The sequence below is a fragment of the Pan troglodytes genome, chromosome 1, assembly GCF_028858775.2.
Source record: "Pan troglodytes isolate AG18354 chromosome 1, NHGRI_mPanTro3-v2.0_pri, whole genome shotgun sequence".
Taxonomy (NCBI): domain Eukaryota; kingdom Metazoa; phylum Chordata; class Mammalia; order Primates; family Hominidae; genus Pan; species Pan troglodytes.
Genome location: NC_072398.2, coordinates 66,661,282 through 66,673,884, shown reverse-complemented (window position 1 = coordinate 66,673,884; position 12,603 = coordinate 66,661,282). Strand labels below are relative to the sequence as shown.

Here is a 12,603-nt window from a genome sequence, read left to right as displayed (position 1 = left end):
AGCAGCTCAGGCTCTGTACTACCTCTAGAGTTGTTGCTACGTGAGAAAATAAATGTTTTACTGCTTAGGGTCCTCTATTATTTATAGCCAAAAACATCCTAAGTGATTTACCTCATGTATCTGTAGGGAGTAAATCAAGTAATCCCTGTAAAGTGTTCAGCACTGTGAAATGTTAACAATTATCATTAATACAATATTTTATTATGGAATTATATACTGCTTTCTTCTTTACTAATGTTGGGGCTGGGAAGCTGATATCCTACAATATGGCACTTTGACATGCTGAACTGAAGAAGCCTCAAGGTCTCTCTGTTCTCCTCCCCACCCCGCTGTCTTTCCCAAAACCTTTATCTGCCTGAGATCCCAAGAGAAACAATTGTTTCTCCTTCCGCTCCCTGTAAGACCAAGAATGTAACCACACCTGAACAGGCTTTTTCACAAGATAATGAACAAGTTAATCTTTGTTCACTGATCCATTAATTCACCTTAGTAATCCCCTCAACAGATCGCTCTTCTCTCTGCTACCATAACCTGTTTTGCCAGGATGGTATGTAGGCTTCTGAACCCCGCTGGGAGGTGGACAGTTGCTCTGTGATTCTCCCCATGTATACACGGTGAATAAATTGGTATGCCCTTCTATTAATCTGCATCTTGTCAGTGGTTTTTCAGCGAACCTTCAGAGGGCCGTAAGGAACATATACCTTGGTTCCTACACTAATATGTGTCCTATTTCTCCAAATACATGTGAGATTATTTTTGGCCAGAACCCAAGCTGCTGCTTTGATATCCCACTCAGCCGACAAGCAAAATGCATAGTTGATGTTTAATATTTATTTCATCATTAATCACTACATATATATTTTCCCTAAATATAACCCTGATGGACAATCCAACCCAGACCAGACGGTGCCTTTTTTTTTTTTTTTTTTTTTTTTTTTTTTTTTTTTGAGACGGAGTCTCGCTCTTTCACCCAGGCCAGACTGCAGTGGCGCTATCTCGGCTCACTGCAAGCTCCGCCTCCCGAGTTCACGCTGTTCTCCTGCCTCAGCGTCCCGAGTAGCTGGGACTGCAGGCGCCCGCCACCACGCCCGGCTAATTTTTTTGATTGTGTCCCCAAGAATGTTTTATTTTGCTACGGAGACGTGAATTCCAAGAGAATCAAAGTAGTTTGAAAAAGGGGAAAATGGCAGACCTTTCTTAAACTGGAAGCTGTCAGAATCACAGGCTATCAGGGCTAGAAAGGACTTGGGAATCATTTGGTCCGTCCTCATTTTATAGTGGAGGCCCAAAGACTTCCTTAAAGACACAGCAAGATGCCAGGCTGGGACTCCTAACCCAAACCCTTTTCATTATTTTTCATAACTTCTCTAATTTCTCCAGAGTCAACGTTCCTCACAATCCGAATGAAAGGGAAGCCCTCTCCCCAGAGCCTGGGCTGCCGGGAATCCGTGGGAATCCGTGCCTCTACTTCTTACCAAGGTCGCTCTGCAGAGCTACTGCCCGGGGCCAGGTGGCCTGGCACGAGATCTGAGATTCGGCATCCTTTGCTGAGTGCAAATATCAGCCCCTTATGCCTGAGGGGTCACTGAGGGCGTGGAGCTGGGAAGAGCCCTCTCCCTGTCCACACACTGATCAGCTCCTAGCATGGAGGTCTGGTGACAAGGATCATGAGCGACTCCACAGCCTCATCTGTATCAGTGCTAAGGGGAGCGTGGCACTGACAGGCTGGGTGCGACCATCCATCCCTGGGTGAGATCTTACTCCCTCTGTCCTAGGCTGGCTTTTCAGGGGGCCTACCTCCCACCTCCCAACCAGAATGCTCCTACACTCACCCGCTCCCCACCCCCAAGTTATTGGCCTGTTCCACTTAAATTTCAATGCAAATGTCTACTGTTCCATAAGGATTTCCCTAACTTTCCACCACCAAAATTAACCACATCATCCTCTATGTTCCCATTGCACTTTTTAAAAATAACCACCATTATAAAATTTAAAGATGATTTTAGTTTAGTCTTTTCTGCTAATCAGTCCTTTTCAAACTTTATATGCCTACAAATCAACTAGGGATTTGGTAAAATGCAAATTCAGATTCTGTAGGTCTGGGATGGGGCCTGGTATTCTACATTTCTAATAAATTCCCAGGTGATACTGGTAGCCTTGAAAGCTGCTATTACAAAGATACATAAAATATGTTACCTAGCCTTAAAGAATTCAAAACATACTGTTTTTGTATTCCTTAAGGCTAGGTAACATATTTTATGTATCTTTGTAATGCCAGCTTTTAGCACAGGATCTGGCAGATTATAGTTGGTTAAGAAATATTCATTGAATTGCAGTGGAGTAGGTTAAGTTTTCTGGGGTGTTCCTTTTATACACAAATATGTAATTTCTTTTCTTTCATTATTTTATCTTTATTGTTATTATTTATTTATTTATTGAGACTGGGTTTCGGCGTCACCCAGGCTGGAGTGCAGTGGCAGGATCATGGCTGACTGCAGCCTTGAACTCCTAGACTTAAGGGATCCTCCTACCTCAGCCTCCCAGGACACAGGCTAGTGTAACCATGCCTGGCTAATTTTTAATTTGTTTTTTTGTAGAGATGGGGTTTTGCTTTTTTGTCCAGGCTGATCTCAAACTACTGGCTTCAAGCAATCCTCCCACTTCACACTCCCAAAGTGCTGGGATTACAGGCATGAGCCACTGCACCAGACCCATTTTATCTTTAATAACCTGGTAGTAATTTAAAATATGAAGAAAAGAGTCAAACTTTTTCACTTTATGGGAGATTATACCATGATTGCCTCACACAAGCATGATCAAAGAACTTGATAAGACTGAATTCCAAAGGGCATGGCTGGTAAAAAGGCTTCATGGCTCACAGATTGAAGACTTTGGTTACAGAGTCTCTGAGGAGTAGCAGGCAGCAGAAGAGACAGGAAATTTAAGAGATCTTCAGAGAAGAGGTCACAATTATTAGGTCAGAAGCACCTTGAAGCATTTCTTTTTCTTTTCTTTTCTTTTCTTTTCTTTTTTTTTTTTTTTTTTTTTGAGACGGAGTCGCCCAGGCTGGAGTATAATGATGCGATCTTGGCTCACTGCAACCTCTGCCTCCTGGTTTGGAGCAATTCTCCTGCCTCAGCCTCTCGAGTAGCTGGGATTACAGGTGTGCGCCACCATGGCCAGCTAACTTTTGTATTTTTAGTAGAGACGGGGTTTCGCCATGTTGGCCAGGCTGGTCTTGAACTCCTGACCTCAGGTGATCCACCCACCTGAGCCTCTCAGGGTACTGGGATCACAGGCGTGAGCCACCGCGCCCAGCCGAAGCATTTCTTAATTTAATTGTGCTTCAGTGTCACGAGTATTTGTCACCTGGGGAGAATCCAGCAGAATGTGTTGAGCATGATTTTGGACTTCCAAGTAAAAAAATAAAACAAAACAATAAGGATGAGCTGAGCAAGTTTGTTGTCCCATAGGGTCAAATTTCTTCGGCATGTAGACCCAATCTCCCTGCTCATTAAGGTAATATGGAAAAACATGACCATACTTAAGCCAGAGGTTCCAATTCTGCCTGCAGCTGCATCTGCCAGACTGCCTCACACGTTTCCACATGTTTTGCAAGTATGTGATCTGAACAGTATTAGATACTGTTGTAGCTGAAATGGCAGAAAGAGGGGTGGGGATGTGGGGATCACAGAAGGCAGGATAAATTCTGAGCAGGACCAAAATCTCAGCTTTACAGATCCAGAAACTCAAGTTTATCATTTGATTAGGATTCTGAAGGACTGACTGACACTAATATATAAACCAGAAGGCCTATTTATTCATTAACATTAAAGGAGCTATCTTTCCATGACTGAAATACTCATGCCTGCTTAGAAGACGCCCCATCCCCCATTCACACCACCCACACATGCACACACACCATCCACACTTTCCTCTTCTCGTGCCCTGGGATTACAGTTCCTAGGGACAACTTAATTAGTACCTCCTGGTGAACATTGACTCAGCATATAGATAACTGGGTACATGCATAGGAAAAATACAGCAGGTAAAGGAAAAGCTAGACAAATTGTTCCTTCTCCAAAATGATTTCACTTCTGTAATAATTACTTTTTTTCTCCCAAATAACATCTTTCTCTTTGGCAATACTGGATAAAGTCAGATAAATTCTTACTTTTAAATATCTATGTTTCTGGACTCCATATTGACCAGCCTCTTCCCTTCTGCCTTCAAAATAACTGGAGATTTGCTTAGAGCTTTTATCAATTGTGTTCTAGACTTCAGGATTTATACAAGCGAGCATTTGAATGGTAGGCATGTGGATGGCACTGGGTATCTCTTAGCGTAAGACACTTCTGCAGAGATGGTTGCTGTTCTTTGGTGCTGACTCTCCTCGTCCTCCAGTTCTGATCTCTACTCCTGACAATATCACTGAGAGGTTAGACAGTGTGGAACTGAAAATCAAGATCCAGCTCATAGACCTGCCTGAGTGCTCGGCTCTCCCGTGAGTTTGCGGGCTCCCTGGGAAGAAGGGCTCTCAAAAGACTGCAGTGACAGCCTTGGCCCACTTAACATTTGTGCCTTGTGCTGAGCTGGGTGGGGTGTTCTTGTGTTTCTTGTTGACAGTTGCTTTGTGACTGAGCATCTCAGAGTATATTTTATTACCAACTAACCCACTAACCATGTGACATCCAGTAAGTCACTTTTCTGTGGGCTTCAGCTTCTTCATCTGTAAAAGAAAAAGAGAAATTTGGAAGAAATTAGCTTTACTGGTCTCACCCAGTGCTAAGACTAACAAGGTATTTATTTATTTAATATATTTATTTTATATATACTTATACATTTAATATATTTAGCACATAATGTAATATAATACAATACATAGATTTAATATAAAAGGATTTATTTATTTAGGTTTTGGTGTTTTGTTTTGTTTTGTTTTTGAGATAGGGTCTTGCTCTGTCACCCAGGCTGGAGTGCAGTTACATAACAATAGTTCACTGCAGTCTTGAACTCAAATAATCCTTCCACCTCAGCCTCTTGAGTAGCTGGGACTACAGGCACACACCACCAAGCCTGGCTAGGTATTTATATTTACAACTTGCTTTAAAATACAATGTTTCGTGGAATCCCCATAATTCCTCATTTACGTATGAGGAGATTGAGTCTTAGAGAAGATAAACAACTTGTTATTGTTGTTGTTTTGAGATGGAATCTTGCTTAGTCGCCCAGGCTGGAGTGCAGTGGTGCGATCTCGGCTCACTGCAACCTCCACCTCCTGGGTTCAAGTGATTCTCCTGCCTCAGCCTCCTGAGTAGCTGAGATTACAAGTGCATACCACCACAGCCGGCTAATTTTTGCATTTTCAGTAGAGATGGAGTTTCACCATGTTGGACAGGCTGGTCTCAAACTCCTGACCTTAAGAGATCCGCCCACCTCGGCCTCCCAAAGTGCTGGGATTACAGGTGTGAGCCACTGCGCCTGGCCTAATAACTTGTTTTAAAACATCCACCTAGAAAATGGCCAAACCAGGTCTCAAACACAGTCAGGTTCCTCATTTTCTTAATTACTAACCCATAATGTATCCAGGGGCCTGGACCAGGAGGAATTCTAACTTCACCCACACCCTTGAGAGAGAAAGTGCAGCTTTCGGGCTTCCTTGAACCCCCTTCCTTGCTTCTGCCTTCTCAGAATCTGGACTGCTTTCAACCTCTTTGCGTTCTTTCTGACTTCTCCGTGTTCTCTCTCAGCCTTCTCTATCTCTCTTTTTCTCCTTCTCCTATGCCTCCCTCTCTTGGCCTGCTCCCTCCCTTGCCCTCCCTGTCCCCAGCTGAGTGCCAGCCTCTCCTGGTAAACTTTGCTGGCTTCTGCCGTTATAAAGATGTTGCCACACACTCCTGAGTGAATCTGTGCGTCAGTGAGGGTGGGGAGATGGTGTCCAGGTGTGGCTTAATGGCCAAGTTGGTGGTTTCCAAGCACCGGTGAAGGACCGTCTGTACTGGAATCACCAGTGGTGGGAGAGGGGTGTGATTCATAATGCAGATTCCTGGGCTCCAGCCCATTAGGGTCAGGATGAAACTTGGTAATCTGTGTTTTTAAAAAGCTCCCCAAGATGACTCTGATGTGTAGCAATGCCCTCACTTTACTGTTGGGACTTATGCCCCCTAGAGACTATCCCTGAGGGGTAAGCCAGAGAGCAACGAAGTATCCACAGGCATACCTGGAGAGTTGTCTCAGGTAGAGGCCATGTGTGAAGGTTGTGGAACATCAGTTGGTAAGTTTGACCACTTGCTCCTTCCCCATCCTAGGTGTCAGTGGTACATCTGGCTCAATAGCAACAACTCCCCGCTCCTGCTACCTTTGGACATGCAGAGTGACGTTAAGTCTTCATAGGGAGAAGGTGGTGAGTAGAAACATGTTGAAAAAGGCTTCTTAGGGACATAGATATGAAAAAAAGTGTTAGAAAACACTAGTTTATGCAAAAGGGTCTGTGTCTCTGGCTGAGAAGTTATAATTACACCAAGTGTTCCACATCTTTTCATTCTGCATCTCTGTGCCCAAAGACAAAGGAGTCAAGGTTTGAACTCTCATATCATAGTCTCTTCATCTTGTTAACTAAGAATGATCACATATGCCCTGATTCTGCAGTTGGAGTGAGCTCTCTTCTTTAATTGCATAGCTCTGGTCATTTTTTCCACTCATTTGGCACTTTGCACTTAGCAAACAGTGACCTGGCATCGTTTGCATGTATCTGTTCTGTCTTCATAACTAGATTATAAAGCCTTTTACAGTAGAGGCTACATGATCATTTGATAGTTTACTCACTTATTCATCCATCAAACATTTATTCAGCACCTCCAGGCATGGGGCTAGATACTAAAGAGGCAAAGATGACAAGACATAGTCTCTGACTTTACAGACATCTCCGTAAATAAACAGTTATGAAATGGTGTAACCAGTGCAATGATACAGATATGTACAAGTTGCATAGAGAAGTATTCTCCCCAGCTGGGAGGACTCAGTGCTTAAGCTGAAACTTGAAGGAAAAAGGAAGAAGAGGAGTTCTCCAGAGAGAGATGGTGTAGGGGACAGAAAGATGATTCCAGGTTGAACTAGAAGCTTCTGATAAGCCTGGGGCAATGGCACATGTGGGAAGGGACTGGAAATGAGACCAGGCCAAAGCATAAGGATCCTTGAAGCTTATTCTAAAGGCACGGATTTTATCTACAAGGCCGTGAGATTCCACTGGATAACTTAAATTAGTCAATATTATGATTAGCTCTCAATTCCCAAAGCTCATCTATCTGTTATTTGGAAAGGAACAGATGAGTATTGGAACTTGATTAGACATGTTTCAATAACTCAGAGTTGGTGATACCTGAACAAGGGCAGTGGGTGGGGATGGAGTGGAAAGAACTGCCTGGAAAGTTTACTTGTTGTAAACTTAAAGTACTTACTTATTTATTCTTATTTATTTACTTGTTTATTCTGTTTTCTGTTGCTATAATAGAGTATCACAGACTGGGTAATTTATAAAGAACAAAAGCGTATTTGACTCACAGCTCTGGAGGCTGGGAAGTCCAAGAGCATGGCACCAGCATCTGGTGAGTGAGTTGCATTGCAGAAGGCATCACATGGTGAGTGAGTGCATGAGAGAGACAGAGAGGAAATTGGGCAGATAGAGGAAATTGGGCAGACAGAGGAAATTGGGCAGAACTCATTCTGTTTATGAGGTGCTCACTAAGTATCCATTCCTGTGATAATGGAATTAATCCATTCTTGAGAGCAGAGCCATCATTACCTAATTACCCCTTAAAGGTCCCACCTTTTAATACTGTCACTGTGGCAATATTACATTCCAACATGAGTCTTGGAGTGGGTATTCAAATCACAGCAAAACTGCCTTTGAAAAAATTATAACAGTGAGAGAAATCTAACCTAACTGACTCCATCTTGCGTCTAGACTCACAGGCTGACTGTCCTTGCTCATTTCTGGGCATAGGCCAAGATAATTGTGGGAAGAATTTAGTTTATAGTTTAACTTTGAAGCAAGAAAGATAGCAGTCCCTCCCTAAAACTGACTCCCTCCTTGTTTGGAGACTGAAACTACATTTGTTTTTCTTGTTTTTTTTTGTTTTTTGAGACAGAGTCTCACTCTATAGCCCAGGCTAGACTGCAGTGGTGCAATCTCTGCTCGCTGCAACCTCCGCCTCCTGGGTTCAGGTGATTCTCCTGCCTCAGCCTCCTGAGTAGCTGGGATTACAGGCATGCACCACCATCCTCAGCTAATTTTTGTATTTTTATTTTTATTTTTTTATTTTTTATTTATTTATTTATTTTATTTATTTTTTTATTGATCATTCTTGGGTGTTTCTCGCAGAGGGGGATTTGGCAGGATCGTAGGACAATAGTGGAGGGAAGGTCAGCAGATAAACAAGTGAACAAAGGTCTCTGGTTTTCCTAGGCGGAGGACCCTGCGGCCTTCCGCAGTGTTTGTGTCCCTGGGTACTTGAGATTAGGGAGTGGTGATGACTCTTAACGAGCATGCTGCCTTCAAGCATCTGTTTAACAAAGCACATCTTGCACCGCCCTTAATCCATTTAACCCTTAGTGGACACAGCACATGTTTCAGAGAGCACAGGGTTGGGGGTAAGGTCACAGATCAACAGGATCCCAAGGCAGAAGAATTTTTCTTAGTACAGAACAAAATGAAAAGTCTCCCATGTCTACTTCTTTCTACACAGACACAGCAACCATCCGATTTCTCAATCTTTTCCCCACCTTTCCCCCTTTTCTATTCCACAAAACCGCCATTGTCATCATGGCCCGTTCTCAATGAGCTGTTGGGTACACCTCCCAGACGGGGTGGTGGCCAGGCAGAGGGGCTCCTCACTTCCCAGTAGGGGCAGCCGGGCAGAGGCGCCCCTCACCTCCCAGACGGGGGCGGCTGGCCGGGCGGGGGGCTGCCCCCCCCACCTCCCTCCCGGACGGGGTGGCTGCCGGGCGGAGGGGCTCCTCACTTCTCAGACGGGGCAGCTGCCGGGCGGAGGGCTGACCCCCCCACCTCCCTCCCGGACGGGGCGGCTGGCCTGGTGGGGGCTGACCCCCACCTCCCTCCCGGACGGGGTGGCTGCTGAGCGGAGACGCTCCTCACTTCCCAGACGGGGTGGTTGCTGGGTGGAGGGGCTCCTCACTTCCCATACGGGGTGGCTGCTGGGCGGAGGGGCTCCTCACTTCTCAGAGGGGGCGGCTGCCGGGCGGAGGGTCTCCTCACTTCTCAGACGGGGCGGCCGGGCAGAGATGCCCCTCACCTCCCAGATGGGGTCGCGGCCGGGCAGAGGTGCTCCTCACATCCCAGACGGGGCGGCGGGGCAGAGGTGCTCCCCACATCTCAGACGATGGGCGGCTGGGCAGAGACGCTCCTCACTTCCTAGATGGGATGGCGGCTGGGAAGAGGCGCTCCTCACTTCCTAGATGGGATGGCGGCCGGGCAGAAATGCTCCTCACTTTCCAGACTGGGCAGCCAGGCAGAGGGGCTCCTCACATCCCAGACGATGAGCGGCCAGGCAGAGACGCTCCTCACTTCCCAGACAGAGTGGCGGCTGGGCAGAGGCTGCAATCTCGGCACTTTGGGAGGCCAAGGCAGGCGGCTGGGAGGTGGAGGCTGAGGTTGTAGCGAGCCGAGATCACGCCACTGCACTCCAGCCTGGGCACCATTGAGCACTGAGTGAACGAGACTCCATCTGCAATCCCGGCACCTTGGGAGGCCGAGGCTGGCGGATCACTCGTGGTCAGGAGCTGGAGACCAGCCCGGCCAACACAGTGAAACCCCATCTCCACCAAAAAAATACGAAAACCAGTCAGGCGTGGCGGCACGCACCTGCAATCGCAGGCACTCGGGAGGCTGAGGCAGGAGAATCAGGCAGGGAGGTTGCAGTGAGTCGAGATGGCAGCAGCACAGTCCAGCTTCGGCTCGGCATCAGAGGGAGACCGTGGAAAGAGAGGGAGAGGGAGACCGTGGGGAGAGGGAGAGGGAGACAATTTTTGTATTTTTAATAGAGACAGGGTTTCACCATGTTGGCCAGGCTGGTCTTGGAGTCTGGACCTTAAGTGATCCACCCACCATGGCCTCCCAAAATGTTGGGATTACAGGCGTGAGCCACCGTACCCAGCCTGAAACTACCTTTGTAAGGCTAATGAAAGGCCACAAGATTAGGTGATCATGGCTCTCTGCAGCCTTGACCTCCTGGGCTAAAGGGATCTTCCTGCCTCAGCCTCCGGAACAGCTGAGGCTACAGGTGCACACCACTGCACCCAGCTAATTTTAAAAGAATTTTTTTGTTTTTTTTTTTAATTGGTAGAAATGAGGTCTCACCATGTTGCCCAGGCTGGTCTCGAACTCCTGGGCTCAAGCAATCCTCCCACCTCAGCCTCCCAAAATGCTGGAATTACAGGCATGAGTCACTGTGTCTAGCCAAATTTCTAGTGTTTATAAGACACAAGTTTATGGTATTTTGTTACAGCAGCCTGAACAGACTAGTACAGGAGTGAGGTAAGGAAGGGAGTGATGGGGTCAAGGGTTTGTGGGAGGAGAGGCAGGAGGGGGACCTCTAGCATAGTCTCTGAGAATGGCAGACGCCCAAGGATTATGCTGCACAATATGCTTATTTCATTGTTTGTCAACGGTTAGCTGATTACCAATGAACCAGAGCAGAAGACCAGATGGAAACCATGACACCCACCCAACCATAGGTTTGGGCCTCCTCCAAAACCATTTCCTTTCTGTATGTGGATTCAGTGGGCTGGATAGAGAATATAACTAAGCCTTAGGAGGCCCCCTCCACATTCTAGAGACTGAGGTGGCCCTGAGTGAATGGTCATTCCTGAGCCTTTTGCTTCTGCCTTTGATCAGACCTACTTTCAGTTCAATGGGAGGCTTCAAGGGTCATCTGTACCCAGGGCTGTCTTTCTTCTTCTATGGACTTTATCATGCACAACTTGTCTCCAGAGCCTTAATATGCAATGCCCCTGTCCAGTATCCACCACACCATCCCTGGAGCAAAGGAAGATGGGCGAGGCTATGGCAAATATACTACAATGGGTTGCTGAAGATATTGAGTGCCTGCATTTTAGTAGCCCAAGAGTTGCACAGCATTCCTAGACAGTTTGTACTTATCAGCAAGATGTATCATCAGAGAAACTTTATGTTCCGCAAACAGTGGCAGCATCTCACTCTCTATATGACTTTCTTGCTGAGTGGGTGTGTAGACATGGTGAGCCAGAACCTGCTGCCCAAGAGATGTGCTGCTCTGGAGCAAGGTGCCCAGGCTCTGGGCATGTTCATATTTCTGCCCCTGATGGTGTCTCACCTGCAGTACACAGAAGGAGTGGAGCTTCAGTCTCACGTGCTGCTCACCCAGGCCATGTTCCTGCTGACTCTGGTGGTGACCGCAGAGCTGTGGGCTCCCAACATGCCACTGATCTGGATCACGAAGGCCTTTTTGTATATGATCACAGGCTCTTGGCTGATGCACATAGGCTTTATGCTGTTCAAACCAATCTCTGGCTATATCAATGGATGGATGATGACAGAAATGACATTATGTTTGTCACCACCTTCTTCTGTTGGCATGTGATCTTCAGTGCCAATTTTGATGATCTGGATCTATGGCTTCTCCTTTTGGTGGTATTGCTACATTTTTGTTAAGGCCTGAACCTGGATGTGCCACAATTGGTTCTCTATTGCCTGCATACTCCAGGACATCTGGATGAGAAGTTGTGGGAGGTGGAGCTGCCAGAGAGGATAATCCTGCATCCTTCTTTCAGAGGTGTCTCATGCTGAGGCATCAGACTTCTCTGGGACAGGCATACCCTCCTTCCCCTTCTGGTTTCTCTCAGTCTCATTTCCTGAGCAGTGTGCAGAGGACAGGAGAATGAAACAAGGCATGCAACTATGGCCCTCACTCTTAGCTCCCCAAGTATTTCGCTCCCTTTCCCTCTCTCCTCAATTCCAGCAACAGTAATCTGTGTGCCCTGCATGTCTCTGCATCCCTCATTCTCCTTCCATGAGGACATTAAAATAAATTCATGATATCCTGCCTTTGGGCCTTTTTGTAAATATCCTTCACCCAGCACATAGAATTCCTACCGCTGGTCATATTTAGTACATGATAATCTACCCATTACAATAACCACCTCCTCATTCTTTCTTGTTCTGGACCTCTTCAATGCTCATATTGAAGAGACTGTTTTTGACTCTTCAGATCTCCTAGAATGTTCTTGAGGTCTTTCCTTTGATTACTTTGTGATTTATCAAATGAAACATGGGACCCTTGAAGGTAACTTCTTCTGCAGGATTTTTTGTTTGTTTGTTTGTTTTAGACAGGGTCTCACTCAATTGCCCAGTTGGAGTGCAGTGATGCAATCACCACTCACTGCAGCCTCAATCTTCTGGGCTCAAGCAATCGTCCTACCTCAGCCTCCCAAACTTGGGTCTGCAGGTGCAAGCCGTCATGCCATGCCCAGCTAATTTTTTATTTTTGTAGAGACGAGTTTTCCCTATGTTGCCCTGGCTGGTCTCGAACTCCTGGGCTCAAGTGATCT

The 12,603-nt window shown here is 46.3% G+C and overlaps 1 pseudogene; it reads left to right on the top strand.

Moving 5' to 3' along the window:
- Positions 1-10,209: 10,209 nt before the first annotated feature.
- Positions 10,210-11,714, top strand: LOC100614142 (transmembrane epididymal protein 1A-like; annotated as a pseudogene).
- The last annotated feature ends 889 nt before the right edge of the window (positions 11,715-12,603 follow it).